Source organism: Gossypium hirsutum, chromosome A06 (assembly GCF_007990345.1).
Source record: "Gossypium hirsutum isolate 1008001.06 chromosome A06, Gossypium_hirsutum_v2.1, whole genome shotgun sequence".
NCBI lineage: Eukaryota > Viridiplantae > Streptophyta > Magnoliopsida > Malvales > Malvaceae > Gossypium > Gossypium hirsutum.
Window position 1 is genome coordinate 11,655,191 of NC_053429.1, and position 19,456 is coordinate 11,674,646.

General features: G+C 34.9%; 1 long non-coding RNA gene across 1 annotated transcript; it reads left to right on the forward strand.

Annotated features, from left to right (window-relative positions):
• The first annotated feature begins 15,812 nt into the window (after positions 1-15,812).
• Positions 15,813-17,133, forward strand: LOC107962647 (uncharacterized). The gene is made up of 2 exons (XR_001701720.2): positions 15,813-16,432; positions 16,793-17,133. It is a non-coding gene; the product is annotated as an uncharacterized lncRNA (long non-coding RNA).
• Positions 17,134-19,456: the final 2,323 nt, after the last annotated feature.

Here is a 19,456-nt window from a genome sequence, read left to right on the forward strand (position 1 = left end):
GATTAATATGCTTGTGGGTTACCAAAGAGTCTATTTTGAGTCGGTCCGACCATTTTTGGTGCACCCAATTCCAAAACTTGCTTTCCACAAAATCGCACGTGCTTCTCCTCTTTAACTTAGGTATCCCACACTACTCAGCATTTTCACTATTTTCGCCATGTCTTTTACGTTCATCAAAATATGTATATACTAATATGTAAAGTTTTAATTAAGTCGAGTTTTAATTTTTATAAAAAAATATTATTTTGAAGGTATTTTTATTTTTTATGTTTTTATATAAAAGTTAGAAAATATATATACATGATGAGGTTTGAATTCAAAACATCATAAATTTTATTTTCTCAATTTTACCATCTTAACTAACGACACATTTAGTATCTACTAAAAACTCTATCACACACGTATACGTGTGGAAACCATGTATTTAGAATATAGATTTGTATACATAATAAAATTAAAATTATAAAAATATTAAATTAAAGTTTTAGTTGGATAATAAATTTAATGTTTTAATATGCAATTAGGGTGAGTTCAAATCCCACAATATTTATTTTTTTTTAAAAATAAAAAAAACTAAAATATCATCAAATAATATAAATTATTCTAAATATGAAAGTTATTTTTGTTATTTCCTTAGCTAATGCCCAATTGACTCAGTCAGGGTGTTGCATATGTTTTATAAGGTACAATAAAAAAATAAAAAATAATATATAAATAAATGTAACACTTATCACACCCTTAACACATTTGTGGAGTATAAAAAACTCAAAAAGTTATACATCAAATCACTCTTGGTCAAATTGGTACCTTTGTACTAGATCATATCAAAGGTCCTCGTTAATCATCTCAAAAAAGTTCCTTCCAGCTTCATCTCTTGCTACCAAAATGTGTTCGTTTCTAGTTGCCTCATCTCAAATAATATTATCATGGCTAGTGAAATTCTTCACACTATCAAAAGGAACACAAAAGGCAAAGGATTTCTTGCTGCCTTTAAATTTGAGATGAGTAAAGCACTTGATAGGAAATTAGAACTTCCTTAAAATTGTTCTTAAAGTTATGGGCTTCAACTAACAATTGATTAACTTAATCCACTAGTGTGTGTCCACAATTTCTTACCAAATCCTTATCAATGATTCTCTCACTAAATATTTTAATCTAGTCAAAGGACTAAGATAAGGGGATCCTCTCTCCCCATTGCAGGATGGAAGCTCCAACCACCAATTGAAGACATTCATCATCTCCTCCACTCGATTTCCATCCAACAATAGAAGCCAAGCTGTCATAACCATTTTTTGAAAAACGGGAATCGACTTTGATTTTGAAAATGAAAACGAATAGAGGAGTCGCCACCAATCCTTTTTGATGAGGTGTGATCGGGTCACCTTAAATTAATCGTTTTAATAAAAGTTATGATTTACTAAAACTATAATTTTTGGTCTACGAAAATCAAAAAATGAGTTCGGGAGTCGGTTACGCACGAGGAAGGATTAGCACCCTCGATACGCCTAAAAATTGGTACCTAGTTGATTAATTAGTGTCTTAATGTTGAAGATTGAAAGCTTGAAAGACTTTGAAATACAATCCCTCTTTGTAAAAAATGCTCAAATGTTAAAGACCTTCTCATCTCGAAGTAATAAACACCACGTCCAGTAAGTTAGGACACGACATCTCGAACTTTGAGAACGAGCTTGCCTTTATTTAAAATTCATGTATTTTAACCCCCTTTTTTAAAAGGGTATTCGATCATTTAGTGTAAACGAGAAAAATCAAAACCCAGTAAGTTAGGGCACGATATCTCGAATTTCCAAATGCCGAATATTGCCTTTGTTAGCAAAAATCTTATATCAAGGTAATAGAATGTCATACCCGGTAAGTTAGGGCATAACACCTAGTTTCTCCGAGAATAAGCATTTTTTCAAAACTCGTATTGTGATTTTTTAAAGAATATTCCGTTATTTAGGTAAAAAGAAGAATCGAAACCCAGTAAGTTAGGGCACGACCGTCTCGACTTACCAAATACGCAACATCACTTTTATGAAAGAATTATTTTAAGGTATCGAATAAAAAAGCATAATGTGATTTATAGCAAAATATAAAAGCAAATTATGATGCTAATGCGTAATAATAAGTGTGACAATGTCAAACATAATAATACGAGCAATTATGAAAGCTGAAATAATAACAAGGCTAGTAAACAAGCGCATGAGGAAAATAAAATGATCGAATACGCAAGTAAATTAATAAATAAATAAATAAATATAAAAAATGACAAAATAAAATGACAATGATAACGAAAACGATAATAATGATATATATATATGTATTAAAGTACTTACGTAAGAATAGAAGTGATAAGAAATATAGGAATATATATACATAGTGATAATAGTACAATATTGAAAAAATACATATGCGTAGTATATATAAAAATGTATGCGTAATATAATAAAAATTACATAGTATGTATATATATTAGTAATAATAATAATGATAATACAAATAATGAATGATTTAATGTTTGAAATAATTTACAAGGATATAAATAAATAGATGATGAAACGATAATAATAAGAGTAATGATACATATAAGCAAAATAAGTACGCTAAATATATATATATTAAATTAGTTAGTATAAAAGTAATAGCGTATAAGTAATTAAAAAATGTTATAGTACTAAAAGTAATAATACAATAGTGATAACAATGAAAGGTATAATAATAATAGTAAAAATGCAAAGATAATGATAATAATAATAAAAACATTACATAAATATATATTGAAAATAAATATGATAATATTAAATGTATATACATAATATGTACATGAAATACAAAACAAAATATACACATAATGTATTAAAATATATACATAATATATATAATGTTTGAAAAGAACAAATATACATAATATAATACTAATACATATATGCGTAATATGGAGTATAACGTATATATATTAAAAGAATACATATATAACATACAAATACATTAATAATAACAATGATATTATGTAACACCCCAAACCCGGCCCAGACGTTATAACCGGATCCGACATGCCACATCGGAACGTTCAAAACATTTTATATTGTTGATCCAGCAAAATTTACTTAGTGTTTTAAAAGATAATTTCATTATAGGTTAAAGTGAATGGAAGCTGTGCACCAGGTAGGAAACCGGAAAAGAGGAGGTGAGTCCATCGGACTGCTTAAGTACCAAGCTCCCTTCGGATCCAATCCTAGACATGCATACCGCCATTGCCACACCTTAACGTCCTGGATATTTCTAGGAAACTGATTTGATTAAGTCATTTTTAGGAAAAGTGATTAATTTTGGAAAATACTTTCATTGCGGAAGCTTTGCTTGTTGTCGTGTTATTTTGAAATTAAATCTATCCAATTTCAACAGTTAAAATAAGTAATCCTATCTTAGTAATATATATTAAAACCATCAAAAATAATTAAGCGGCCTTATTACATTTAAAAACCCAAAACTTCAACGTAAATAAAAGGATGTTTAGTTCACCTGAAGAAAATCAAACTTTCAGAACGGGTGGCCACTCCGAATTCTCTCACAGCTCCAAGCCCACTATGGTTGGGGATTATCTACATGGATGAAAATAAAAGGGATGAGTTTGGGGAAAACTCAGTGTGTAAATTAACCCAACCATAGCTTATATCAGCTCAAACCACAGAAACAGAATAAGTTGGCCTTAGCCCAGAACAGATTTCAGAATGAAGCCCATAGGCCCATAACAGAACAGAACAGAACAGATATTACATGTTTATGCAGAAACCCAACCCAGATCCATCCATAACACCCCCGTACCAGCCTTACGCCATGTGGGGAGACTACTCGACCCACCCAACCGCTACACACCACAGAAATCATAGCGAGGCTGCCAGATATTGTGACGAAGTCACCAGATACAGATATTGTGGCAGAGTCACCAGAACAGATATATGTGGCAAAGCCACCAGATCAGATAATTGTGGCATAGCCACCAGGACAGATATATGTGGCAGAGCCACCAGATCAGATAATTGTGGCATTGCCACCAGGACGCTTCCTCCATAGTATAACCCAAGTCCCCATGCAACAGATATATAATCATGGCATACATCATACAGAATTAGATCGTCATGCTTTTCAGTCAAAAGTAACCCTAGGGGTATAATGGTAATTTTGCATCATAGGGGTATTCAAGTAATTTAACTATTCTTAAGGTTTTCATACATAACATAGCCATTTACGTACGATCAGAAACACTTACCGCGTTTTCTTACCAATTTGGGCCCGTTGGCCTATTATCTCGTTTTTGGCCCATTAAGCCCAAAAATATCGAAATGCACAGAATCGCGCACTCTGCAGTCTTATCACTTTAATTTACCATATACATCAAACTATTAATCTCATGAGCATTCACACACTTGCAAGATCTCAAAATACCGGCTTTTCAGCATTTCGGCTTTTCGGCTTGTGCCGATCTAGACTATAAGAGGGTGTTAGTTACACACCTGTTTGCGACGATATGCTGACGAGATCCACACACGAACCGCCTACAATTGGATTACTAACACGTTAATCTAACTATTCAAATACGAACTACGTATTAACCCCTTACAATATTCGGCCAACCACACCTACAGATCAGAGTAAGCTTATAAGAAATCAATAAGCAACACTCATTAACAAATTTTTGTCAGTGTTTACCACATAATCATAATTTCACTGCAAGCTGTCTTCCTGAGCAACAGTCACTAAATCATTTATAATTGGAGCTACGAAACTCCAAATAAAGTTCCGTTAATTTTCCCTGAAAATAGACTCATATATCTTCTATCCATAAAATTTTCATAATTTTTGGTTTATCCAATCAATACCAGATTTTTCTCAAAGTTTCTCATGTTTCACTGTTTGACTAATCTGACCACTCTTCATTACGAATCAAATTTCTCATTGTACAGAATTCAAAATATGTTCTTGTTTATTTCATTTGAAACTAGACTCAATAAGATTTAATTACATAATTTATTCATCTTCTAATTCATCTCCCACAATTTATGGTGATTTTCCAAAGTCACGTTACTGCTGCTGTCCCAAGCAGATTTATTACCAAATCACTCTTTCACACATACCTTGCATGCATGTTATTTAAACATGTATATCACCAATCAATCATCACATGTCTATGATTTTACTTAAGTATAATCTCCATTTCATCATTTTAAAGCACAACATGTTAGCCGATTTTTCCCTTTAGCATCTAAGGCACATGCATGCTCATTTGTTTGGCTCAACTTCACCTATCTTCCATTTTTCATCAAAAGAACATGAAACAACAACCATTTCCTTCATTTTAATTCATGACTAAATGCTCACAACACAACTAAAAACCAAAATATGCTTCAAGAGTTAAGGTAGAATCAAGAAGAACTTATGAACCTCAAAATAGAAGCAAGGTACCAAGAACTTACCTTCAATTTTCCTCCTCCTAGTGACCGAATACTCAAGAGCTTTCTCCTCTCCTTTCTCTTCTCTAACTTTCAGCTATGATGAACAAAGATGGACAAAACTTTGTTCTTTTCATCCTTTTGTTATTTTATTACCCAACATTTTATGACACAAAATAACCTTTATTATTTGTGCCATACCTATGCCATAATGTTAATAAAAAAAATGCCCATAATGCTTATCATGCCCATCATGGAATATTTACCTAACCCATTATCAATTTTTTTATCAATTTGTACCATAAATTATGGATATCAAGTGCACATATTGTCTTCAACAACATGATAGCCGGCCACTTCTTGTAAAATGGGAGGTTTGACATGCAAATCCTCCTATTTTGCACTACTATTTATTTGGCCACTACAAATTAGCCTATAGCATTTTCAAACATTTTCACATAGGTCCTATTTCATAATTTCACTCACAAATGACAAAATCAAAGCATAAAATTTTGCCAATATTCACAGAATTCCCGAAAATTGGGGCGTTACATATTAAGCTATTAATAATACTACATAACATATATATATAAATATTAAGTAAGAACGATAATAATGAGATGCTAATAAATAAATATAATAACAGTAATAAAATATAGTAGTATTAATAATATGAAAATTAAGATAGAATAATGAGAAAACGTAAGAAAAAAGGATGAAATTGAATTGAAAATGGGATTTATGAGGTGAATTTAAAATAAATAAAAGGGAAGGGGACCGATTTGAACACGCGAACAGCCAGGAGGGCCTAAAGGAAGAAATATTCCAACCTTCAAAACTCTGCACCTCATGTAGGATTAAAATGAAATAAAAATGAAATAGTCGGGCCAAATTAAAAATAAAGAAAAGTGAATTATAGAGTAATTAAGAGACAGAATGACCAAAAGAGGAAATATCTCTTTTTGCAGAAACACGCGGATCTTCTTTGGGCGTCGGGTCGGGTCACGCGGGTCAGGGGCCAAAACGATGCCGTTTTGAGCCCCTGAACCCACACATCAAACGGCGTCGTTTGCTTCTTCACAAAAACCCCTAAAATTTCTTTTTTGCTTCATTTTCAGCCGACTTTAAGAAAGTTTCAGAAACTTTCTTCTCTCTACTAGGGTTTCAAACCCCTTTTAGTGCTACCGTCGGTCCTGCACTCCTACACTATTGACGGCGGTCATGGTAGCAATAAACGGGCTTTTCAGCCCTTGATTAAGTTGCGTTTGAAGGCCAAACCTTCGAGGCCTAGGAAAACCAGATCGAGAGGCTTCCTTCTCTCTTCGGAGTTCGAACTCAACGGCGGAGAGAGGAGTTCCGGCGACGCGATTCGGGTAAGCTCCTTCCGCTCCTCTTTTATTTATTTCAAGCTTTCTTTTTTTTATTTAAAAAGTTCTTGTAAAGTAAATAGAGTAAAAGCAAATAGAAAAGTCGAAAAATCTAAACAAAAATAAGAGCAAAACCTTTTAAACTTCTTTTCTTTCCTTTGATTTTTGCTCCAAATCGTTTGATGCAATGGTTTTTTTTTATTTTTTCAAAAAATCCCCCTTTCAAAAATGCAAAACCGTTCTTTTACATTCGGTTTCATTTTCTGCTTTATAGCCAATTACAAGAGAAATATTTCGTGATCTCTGCTATTGCTTGCTGCTTCTGCTCTATTTTATTCTCTTTTGCGTGCTTTCCTTTCATTTTGCAGGTAATGGGCGATGGGACGGGGCTGAGGCGTCGTCAGAGGTGTCAGAGGACAGGTGGAGGAGAGGCGGTGCAAGTGGAGGCACCTAGGGTTTGCTGCTTCCTTGTTTTTTTCTACTGGTGGTTTGGGCTAGGGTAGGTTGGGTATTAATGTGGGCCTTGGTATTTGGGCTGTGAGGTTATATTGGGCCCTCAAATTGGGTTTGTACAACTGCCCCTCTTTGCTCATTGTCGTGTAACGAGAATAGAGCAAAGACTTTCAAGAAAGACCAATTTGCCCGATCGCCAAGTCTAACTTCTTTGGTGCTCTTATTCTTCAGGTAGCTTCATTCCAGTCTACTACGGCTCGTTACTTTACTCCGCTTCACTGCAACTTCAAAGAAATAAGATTTGCTATCTTCAGTCTGTTTCATTGCAGCTTCAAGGAGATAAGACACGTGACTTCAATTTACTCTGCTGAAACTTCAAGGAGATCTGCTATGGCTTCGAGACGCTCCGGCGCCATTTCAGGAAGATAAAATCTATATTTTTCAGCCTTTTACCCTACTGCTTAGGGGTCAAGGCTCATCGTCTTTGATCTGCTCCACTACTGTTTAGGGAGATAAGATCTGAAAATTTAGCCTGTTACCCTACTACTTAGGGGTTTAAGGTTCAATGCCTTCGATCTGTTTCCCTACTGCTTAGGGGGTTAAGATCTTGTAAATTCGGTCTGTTACCCTACTGCTTAGGGGTTTAAGACCCTTCGTCCTCGATCTGTTTTCCTACTGCTTAGGGGGTTAAGATCTTGTAAATTCGGTCTGTTACCCTACTTCTTAGCGGTTTAAGACCCTTCGTCCTCGATCTGTTTCCCTACTACTTAGGGGATTAAGATCTGTAAATTCAGCTTGTTACCCTACTGCTTAAGGGGTTAAAGCCCATCATCTTCAATCTGTTTCCCTATTGCTTAGGGGGTTAAGATCTATCAATTCAGCCTGTTGCCTTACTGCTTAGGGGGTTAAGGTCTATAAATTCAGCCTGTTACCCTACTGCTTAGGGGTTTAAGGCCCATCATCTTCGATCTGTTTCCCTACTGCTTAGGGGGTTAAGATCTGTCAATTCAGCTTGTTAGCCTACTGCTTAGGGGGTTAAAGCTTGTGAATTCACTGATTCTAGGGACATGACCTGTAGAATCAGTTCCGTGTATCTATGCTTATGTCAAATGGTTAGGATGCTATGATCGAAATGAATCAAATGCTCCTAACCGGATGTGTTATGAATGTGTCAAATAATTAGGATGCTATGATCGAAATGAATCAAATGCTCCTAATTAGATGTGTTATGAATGGTATATGAATGAAAATGATCCCTTTAAAAGGTTTAAGGTATCATCGCTCATTTTTCATCAGGACATTATCACTGTCGTATTATGCTGCCATCTTGTTCGGTTGGTATTTTTGACAGAAAAGTCAAAGAAACAATCACATTTTGCTCAGCAAGCTTGCCCCGCTGTAATTTCAGAGTCCCTTCCACTGTACCTTCTAGGACATAAAGTTTGTGCCTCCCACTGCAATTTCATAGGAATAACATTTGGTTTCTTCCATCCATCCTGCTACAACTCAAAGGTATAGGATTTGTATCATCTTCAATCTATTTAATCTATTACACCATTCCCTGGGTGTAATGACCAGATGCATATGCCTGATATTTGCATGAATGCAGAGTATTATTTCTTTTCCCGAGAGTGACTCCTTTTTTACACTTGGGTTGACATCGCTCGTTATTCATCGAGATTGTGTCACTGGTGCGATATTTTGTTTTTTCGTGCAACTGATATCAAAGAATCTAGAGAGATAGCCACAATTTTAAACTCGTCACTCTCAAATATTTCCAACCCTTAGACTTGGTAAGTTCTAAATAATGGTCCTGTTTCAGGTTCCTATCCTATTTAGAAACTTCCAGAGTTATATGCAAAACTTCTTTTGTGGAAGTATTATTGGTCCATTAACCGTTATTTCAATGCAGAATGCTTGAAAAAGATCAAAACAATGGACAAAAAGGAAATTGATTGGGAGCATAGCTCGAAATGAATAAATTAATCAAAGATTGCAAATGCAATAAGAAGGAAATTAACTCAAAATGAATAAATTAATCAAATATAGTAATGCACATAAGAAGAAAATTTATTCGGACATATCTTGAAAAGAATCAAAGATAACAAATTCAAAATGGGTAAAATAGAAGCTAGATGCCCCAGATATCGCAGCTTGAGCTTCTCTGTACCAACTTCTTGAAGACATGTCTGAGCTCAATATGTGTTTAGAGGATCCGGAGTACTTTGTCGATGCCCCAAGACGTAGCATACTTCTTCATTTTTAATTCAGGCATAGCAAGACTAATGTATGCCCCACTTTGATCCAAATTTGAGCTGCCTCTTTCGGGTTTTCAACTCGAATCCCTTTGGTCTCAATGCGCCATTTGGGGGTTTTCACCTTGGCCTCTTTCCTTTTAGGTAGAACGCTCCTTGATTGGATTTGAATTCACCGGATTAGGCAAATCTTTGCCATTAATTTCAACTAGATCAATGTTCCTCCAGAACAAGCCTTCTTTATAAGGTCTTTCCTAGTTTTGACATACACGTTCCTCTGAAGTCCTTTTGTATAGGAGGGATATTCTTCAATATCAAGTTCCCCTAGTGGAATTTCCTAGGATGAACCTCTTCATCATAAGTTCACATCGTTTATTAGACCATGACAGATGGCTTTCAACCTCCTTTCTTCAAACTCAATTGATCATATTGGGATTGGATCCATTTTGAATTATCCAACTTCAACTCTGTCAAGATTCAGAGACAAAGAATCTTTTCTTCAAAACCATTTTTATCCCATAGACTAACGAAATATGTTGCCCCGGCGAAGGTCTTGGCCAACGTTCGATGAGCATAGAGGGTACATGATGACTTCTTATGCCAATCTTTACAAGTCTCAGTCACCTTTCCATGATCTTTTTTTTTTTAGGATTTGATGATTGGCATATGAACCAACTTTCACCCTCTTAGCAAAGTAATTGATGCCTGCTAGAAGCCTTCGACGAGATCGGCCCAATAACCTCCATGCCCCACATAGAGAAAGTCAAAAGAATGAAGGGGCACATGAATTTCTCTTCATAAATTTGGCATTTACGGCATACTGATGCAATCCCGTTCTATGGTGGGCCAGCAGAACCCAAATCTCATGATTAGCCTGGCCATCGTAAACCCATTAGCATATGTCATTCAAAACCCTGCAACATCCTCATGTCTTAGTAGCCAGGTGTATCTTGATACAATCGTGCAAAAATCTTTAAATTCTTGGAAGTGACTCAATGACGCTCGCTTTGCCTTTATGGTAATGCAGACTTCGATGTTTGCCTCTTTCTCTTGTCCTAGGCCTACTGTCTACTGACTTTTTGTAAGAGAGGATCTGTTTTCATCTTACTCTACCATCCCTAACAAATCAGAGAGTAGTCTACATCTTTGTCATCTTCAAAGTGTTGAGATCCCTTTAGGCCCATATTTCGCTCAAAAGGAGACTCGGAGTCAATGACAGCGTTACTCACATCATTGATATCTAGGGACCCGCTGAAGGCAGATTCCAAAGAATAAATGATTCTAAGGATGATTATTTGTATGGTATGATCATGGATGAAGTATGCATGAATATTTGAAAGAAAGTCCAAAGAACAAATGAATCTAAGAACGATTATTTGTACAATATGAAATCAAAAAATATTTGCTCAAAAAGATGCATTTTATTGAAATAAAGACTTAGGACACAAGCCTATTTCACAAAAGGGGTCTAATTGCTTCTAGTCTTAAAGCAACAAGCGTGTTTTGAATATTACTCTAGATTAACTCTAACAATAAATGGATCTCTTCTACAGTCCCATTGTTCAAAACACTTCCAAGTAATACAAGGGTTTGGAAACTTTTATTCCCCGGTTCCTTCTTCGGATAGGTTATTCAGATTCCCTGATATTCCTTCCAAGCTTTTGACTTGTTCAAGGCATTGCAAATCTCTTGCCCCCACTTTCAAATCATATTTACTGTATTGTCAAAGCGATTTAGTTCTGAGGAATCGTCAAACTTTACAACTCCCATTTCAATGAACCTTTCGACCAACTTTTTAAAAGTAGTGCAGTTTTCGATTGAATGTCCCGTTATTCCCGCGTGATACTCACATTGAGCATTCTCATTATACCATTTTGGGAACGGAGGTCGCACTGGTTCCGAGTAGAACGGTGACACCACATGTACATCAAAGAGATTCTGGTACAACTCCTTATATGACATTGGGATTGGTGTAAACCGGAGCCTTTCTGTATTCGGCCTCGAGTTGGATTCCTGCCTCGGCTGGCCTATGTTGACCAATTTGGGGTACCATTTGCTCATATTATTCACTTCATTTTCATTTCTATTTGGGGTTAACCTCTTTGCGCTTTCTCCTACATATATCTTCCCGCTCCTGATTGCATTTTCAATCATCTCGTCGGACATTTCTATGTCTGAGAAGCTCAAGGTAGCGCTTCCCAACATATGGGTAATGAACAGGGCTTTCAGAGTATTGATGAAATGCATCATGGTCTCCTTTTCCAGAAGAGGCGAGTGGACTTGCATCGCTACCTCTCTCCATCTTTGGGCATATTGCCTGAAGCTCTCACTTTGCTTCTTTTCCATATTTTGTAGTGTAATTCTGTCAGGCGCCATGTCAGTCACGTGGCCATACTACTTCATAAAAGCCCGTGCTAAGTCTTTCCATGAATTGATTTTAGCACGACTTAATTTATTGTACCATTTAGTTGCTGAAAAGATCAGGCTGTCTTGGAAGCAATGAATTAATAATTGGTCGTTATTAACATATCCCGTCATCCTTCGATAGAACATTGTGATGTGAGCTTCAGGACAACTAGTCCCATTATACTTTTCAAACTCTGGAGTCTTAAATTTTGGCGGGAGTACTAGATCAGGTACCAAACTCAGATCCTTGGCATCAACCCTGCGATGGTAATCAGCATTCTCCATCACTCTAAGTTTTTCTTCCAACCACTTGTATCGATCTTCGAGTTGTCTTGCCAGTTCAAACTTTGCTTTTTCTATTCCTTCCATTTTGTCTAGATCAGGAACTTCATGATTGGTTAGACTGTTCCTTGGATTGGAACCTGAGCCCGTCGGGTAGTTCATGGGTGCCGAGGTACCGACCTGATGTTGTGATCTGATAGCAATAGGTACATCTTGCGGACATGTCTGATCGTTTATCGGGGTGAAACCCGGAGGGTATAGAGGTTCATCATTTTCCTCCCTAGCATTGATCATGAAGTTTTTTCCTTTTCCTAGCCCCTTAGTCAGTAATTGGGACAACTGATTCATCGTATTCCTTTGGGCCTCTAGCATTTGGTCCCTTATATCTTGTTGGATCTTCGCCAGTTGCTCTTGCATTTGCAGTTGTAATTGGTCTTGCATTTCTTTTTGAAGTTGTTCAAGTCTTTCCAATCTTTGATCCATAACTTTTATCCTTTTCCTTGTACCATAAAGATGCCTATTCGCTTGAATTTTTTCGGTTCCCAGGTTAACTAAAATAATTTCACCTAATTACTGTTCTTTTAGGGAAAGTCTAATGCAAATAATGCAATACAATGCAAATGCATAAAATGAATGCAAAAAGAAAGTGAGGCATTGATTCTGAATTCAATTTCATTAGAACAACTTTTCTAGAAAACAAATTCCTTTACATAAAACGGATTACATATACGGCCTTTCTCTCATATTCCAAGTGAAAACACCTATCTTCCTCTTCATATCCGGATCTTATGGTCAAGTCTTGCGAATTTTCTAAAAGATGTCTCCATTAACTCCTTTTGCTTGATCCAGGCTGCGACTCGTTGCTCACTTATCCCCACGATACTTGTTAGCTTCTTTAAGACATGATGGCTCTCGAACAATCTTTGTTGGCTTTCATCCTCAGGCAATGAAGCAAAGTCTTGTATTTCTTCACAGACTATCAGCATTCTTTCATTGTGTTTAGTTGGACCATATTAGACAATCGTGTTATAATCCACTTTATCAAAAAATTTGTTTCCTTATGACAAACTGTTCTACTAGCAATCAAATATGAATCAACACCCCCTTCCTATGATGACGTAATGCAATGCAATTATAAACAAAACAAAAACAAAACACGTTAGTGCAGGATAAATAAATAACAAATAAAGCAATTCAGGTCACCACTAGGGGTTCGGAGTGGCTCTACCTAGTGTGGGCTCCTAGGTCTCTCTACATGTGGCTCGGTTCTAGAGTAAAGATACTTGAACCAGCAGATTCCTCGATCTTCGCCCATTATAGGCTTATACAGACTGAGTTCAGTTTAGGGGAATACATTTCCCTATGGCTGCACGGAGATGAAAATCTCACGAAGACATAGGTACGGATGTATCCCGAAAGCGATCCACTATCCTGCACAAAGGTGAAAACCTCACGAATGAGTAGTTTCTCACTCCCACTTAAAGGGGTGTGACCACAATGGTCATGCAATGCAATGTGCGAGGATATATGCATAAAAACTCGAAGCGATTAAAGAAAATAGGAATAAAATGATGAAAACCGCAAGAAAAACGGGTGAATGCAATGAAATGATCGTATATCAAAATCAAATTTTCAATTTTCGACAAAAAGACAAAAGTTAATCAACTTGTGGCTTGACTCTCTTATTTGGGTCCCCAGCGGAGTCGCCAAGCTGTCGTAACCATTTTTTGAAAAACGGGAATCGACTTTGATTTTGAAAATGAAAACGAATAGAGGAGTCGCCACCAATCCTTTTTGATGAGGTGTGATCGGGTCACCTTAAATTAATCGTTTTAATAAAAGTTATGATTTACTAAAACGATAATTTTTGGTCTACGAAAATCAAAAAATGAGTTCGGGAGTCGGTTACGCACGAGGAAGGATTAGCACCCTCGATACGCCCAAAAATTGGTACCTAGTTGATTAATTAGTGTCTTAATGTTGAAGATTGAAAGCTTGAAAGACTTTGAAATACGATCCCTCTTTGTAAAAAATGCTCAAATATTAAAGACCTTCTCATCTTGAAGTAATAAACACCACGTCCAGTAAGTTAGGACACGACATCTCGAACTTTGAGAACGAGCTTGCCTTTATTTAAAATTCATGTATTTTAACCCTCTTTTTTAAAAGGGTATTCGATCATTTAGTGTAAACGAGAAAAATCAAAACCCAGTAAGTTAGGGCACGATATCTCGAATTTCCAAATGCTGAATATTGCCTTTGTTAGCAAAAATCTTATCTCAAGGTAATAGAATGTCATACCCGGTAAGTTAGGGCATAACACCTCGTTTCTCCGAGAATAAGCATTTTTTCAAAACTCGTATTGTGATTTTTTAAAGAATATTCCGTTATTTAGGTAAAAAGAAGAATCGAAACCCAGTAAGTTAGGGCACGACCGTCTCGACTTATCAAATACGGACATCACTTTTATGAAAGAATTATTTTAAGGTATCGAATAAAAAAGCATAATGTGATTTATAGCAAAATATAAAAGCAAATTATGATGCTAATGCGTAATAATAAGTGTGACAATGTCAAACATAATAATACGAGCAATTATGAAAGGTGAAATAATAACAAGGCTAGTAAACAAGCGCATGAGGAAAATAAAATGATCGAATACGCAAGTAAATTAATTAATAAATAAATAAATATAAAAATGACAAAATAAAATGACAATGATAACGAAAACGAAAACGATAATAATGATATATATATATGTATTAAAGTACTTACGTAAGAATAGAAGTGATAAGAAATATAGGAATATATATACATAGTGATAATAGTACAATATTGGAAAAATACATATGCGTAGTATATATAAAAATGTATGCGTAATATAATAAAAATTACATAGTATGTATATATATTAGTTATAATAATAATGATAATACAAATAATGAATGATTTAATGTTTGAAAGAATTTACAAAGATATAAATAAATAGATGATGAAACGATAATAATAAGAGTAATGATACATATAAGCAAAATAAGTACGCTAAAATATATATATATTAAATTAGTTAGTATAAAAGTAATAGCGTATAAGTAATTAAAAAATGTTATAGTACTAAAAGTAATAATACAATAGTGATAACAATGAAGGTATAATAATAATAGTAAAAATGCAAAGATAATGATAATAATAATAAAAACATTACATAAATATATATTGAAAATACAAAACAAAATATACACATAATGTATTAAAATATATACATAATATATATATAATGTTTGAAAAGAACAAATATACATAATATAATACTAATACATATATGCGTAATATGGAGTATAACGTATATATATTAAAAGAATACATATATAACATACAAATACATTAATAATAACAATGATATTAAGCTATTAATAATACTACATAACGTATATATATAAATATTAAGTAAGAATGATAATAATGAGATGCTAATAAATAATATAATAACAGTAATAAAATATAGTAGTATTAATAATATGAAAATTAAGATAGAATAAAGAGAAAAAGTAAGAAAAAAGGGTGAAATTGAATTGAAAATGGGATTTATGAGGCAAATTTAAAATAAATAAAAGGGAAGGGGACCGATTTGAACACGCGAACAGCCAGGAGGGCCTAAAGGAAGAAATATCCCAACCTTCAAAACGTTGCACCTCATGCAGGATTAAAATGAAATAAAAATGAAATTATCGAGCCAAATTAAAAATAAAGAAAAGTGAATTATAGAGTAATTAAGAGACAGAAGGACCAAAAGAGGAAATATCCCTTTTTTCAGAAACACGTGGATCTTCTTTGGGCGTTGGGTCGGGTCACGTAGGTCAGGGGCCAAAACGACGTCGTTTTGAGCCCCTGAACCCACACATCAAACGGCGTCGTTTGCTTCTTCACAAAAACCCCTAAATTTTCTTTTTTGCTTCATTTTCAGCCAACTTTAAGAAAGTTTCAGAAACTTTCTTCTCTCTACCAGGGTTTCAAACCCCTTTTAGTGCCACGGTCGGTCCTGCACTCCTCCACTGTTGGCGGCGGTCATGGCAGCAACAAACGGGCTTTTCAGCCCTTGATTAAGTTGCGTTTGAAGGCCAAACCTTCGAGGCCTAGGAAAACCAGATCGGGAGGCTTCCCTCTCTCTTCGGAGTTCGAACTCAACGGCGGAGGGAGGAGTTCCGGCGACGCGATTCGGGTAAGCTCATTCCCCTCCTATTTTATTTATTTCAAGCTTTCTTTTTTTTATTTAGAAAGTTCTTGTAAAGTAAATAGAGTAAAAACAAATAGAAAAGTCGAAAAATCTAAACAAAAAATAAGAGCAAATTTAAACTTCTTTTCTTTCCTTTGATTTTTGCTCCAAATCGTTTTGATACAATGGTTTTTTTTTATTTTTCCGAAAAATCCCCCTTTCAAAATGCAAAACCGTTCTCTTACATTCGGTTTCATTTTCTGCTTTATAGCCAATTACAAGAGAAATATTTCGTGATCTCTGCTATTGCTTGCTGCTTATGCTCTGTTTTCATCTCTTTTGCGTGCTTTCCTTTCGTTTTGCAAGTAATGGGCGATGGGACGGGGCTGGGGCGTCGTCAGAGGCGTCAGAGGGCAGGTGGAGGAGAGGCGGTGCAAGTGGAGGCACCTAGGGTTTGCTGCTTCCTTGTTTTTTTTTCTGCTGGTGGTTTGGGCTAGGGTAGGATGGGTATTAATGTGGGCCTTGGTATTTGGGCTGTGAGGTTATACTGGGCCCGCAAATTGGGCTTGTACAACATGCAATTGGCAATTCAGAAAAGAGATTAAACAATGGACAACTTGTTCTTTCAAAGTCTTTATTAGCTTTTCTTGACTGTAATCTTATTTCTTACAAAAGTATCAGAAAAATGATACATGGTGTTAACTTTTTCCATGTTGTCCAATTAATATTTGACACGTGGTGACGATATTGTCATAATTATATTATCATCCAAAAATTATAAAAAAATCTAAAAAATTAAAAATATACAATCAAAATTAAAAAATATATATTTTTATAATGTTTCATAAAAATAAAAAAATTCCATTTTTTATATCTTTTCATATATTTTATAAAAAATATATTTTATATAAAAAATTAAAAAAATCAAATTTTAAATAAAAAATCAAATTCATGAAATAATTTGTTCAGTGATGTAAAATTTTTTACACTTTTTACATTAAATTATAACTTTTTATAGAAAATATTATTTTAGAATTTTTATATTTTTAATATTTTTAGTTTTCAGATAATAACAGTACAATGATACCATTATTAACACAAATTAATTCATGCACAATTTTATGTAAAAAATAAAGTATAAATACTAATTTGAAAAAAATATATAAACATAAAATAAATATCGAAATAAAACATAAATAGCGAAAAGTAAATTTAGACGAGCACTTTTTAGTATTTGGAGACGGCGAATAGGCAAGTGCAACAGGCTGCGCATGACGTCCACCACCGAATAAGATGGTATGTTACAGGAGGCTGTATAAAACGTGATGGATGCATTCAAACATCTATATGAAGACATACACCAAAAGCCAAACATACTGGAAAGCAAAATACCAATCACTTTCATTTTTCCAACCCAAACCAGCCAAACCCCGTATCCATTTTTCACCTTTTGCCCGCTGCAGGAGACTACGCTTTCCAATTTTTATTTAAAATTATTTCACTGTATTTTTAAATTTAAAATAAATATTTATTTATTCATTAAACCACTCGAATAAGTTTGTTGGTATACATTTAACCAGGGGCGTAGCTAGGGGGCTGGCATAGGCCCCGGCCCCCCTAAAATGAAAATTTTCATTTTAGGCCCTTGAAATTTTTTAAAAATTTTAAATTAGTAAAGGTAAAATTGCACTTTGGCCTCCCCTAAAATTATAAAAATTCAATTTAATTCTTTACAAATTATAAAAATATAAACTATAAAAAATTAAAATTTCATCCGGCCCCCTTAAAAAAAATTTCTAGCTTCGCCCCTGCATTTAACCAAACAAAAAAGTTTGTTTGTATACTAGAAATTTAAATTTTTTTTGGGTGAAAATAAAGTAAAACATCACAAAATACTAAAAAAAAAAGGAGAAATTTCATATAACTATATGCCCTCCTCCCTACCAAAGGCCTGTTTAGTGATACTATCAGTTTCCATGTTTTCTTTTCTAGGAACATATTCAATTGACCAATTTCCTCATTTTGCAAAATTTGTAAAATACGCCTAATTAATGTAGAATTAGATCCATTCGACAGAGACTCTTTGATAGCTCCAATAACTTCAAAAGTATCAGTCTGCATCATAACTCTATCTTGTTGTCTTCCTTGTACCAATGTGCGGTTGAAGCCAAGTATCCATTCGCCATTATGATCTCTAAATACTCCACCAGTAGCAGCGCAACCTGTATCGATTTTGATAGATCTATCGGATCTTATGTAAATCCACCTTTTTTATCCACCATCTCCACTCTCGAGATAAGTCTTATAGAACTCCCTCTCTTGCAAACAAAAAAGTATTGGTTAGCCCAACTATGCGCACATTTGACAATTTCCTCTACACTCCACGGCTCCCCTTGAAAAGTGCAAATATTTCAATTCTTCCATATCCGCCAAGCAACAGGGCCAAAGAAGCTAGACCACTCGACATTCCTCCAGGTTATATTTATTCGCTTTTCTAAGTTAAATTCAAGTCACTCCTACAAATTACATAAAAAGAAAAAAGATACCTTATGGGGTGGGATAATCCGGGACCATACATTCTTCGTTGCAACACAATCCCTTATAGTATGTAAAACATCATTTGTTTCATGGCCACAGATAAGACATCTTGCGTCACTGTCCACACTACGCCTTAGTTGCTTTACATGAGTAAGCAGCTGCTGTTTAAAAACCAGCCAGAGAAAAACCTAAACCCCTTTGAGGACCCTTAACCTTCTATGGCAACTTCCAAGCTTCCTTCTTAGGATCCCATAAACCCTTCTTAATCTTACGATAACCACTTTTAGTAGAGAAGCAGCCTGATGAGGTTCCCAACCAAGCTAATCTATCAGGCCCCACTAAAGGGTGTGGAGGTGAAATGCTAGTAATGCGTCTAATTAAATCTTCTGATAATCAAACCTGAAAAAGTTTCAAATTCCACCTTCCCTCATCTGTAGTCATCTCCTTTAGACAACAATCCATGATAATATTGGCACTTGTTGGGATAAGATT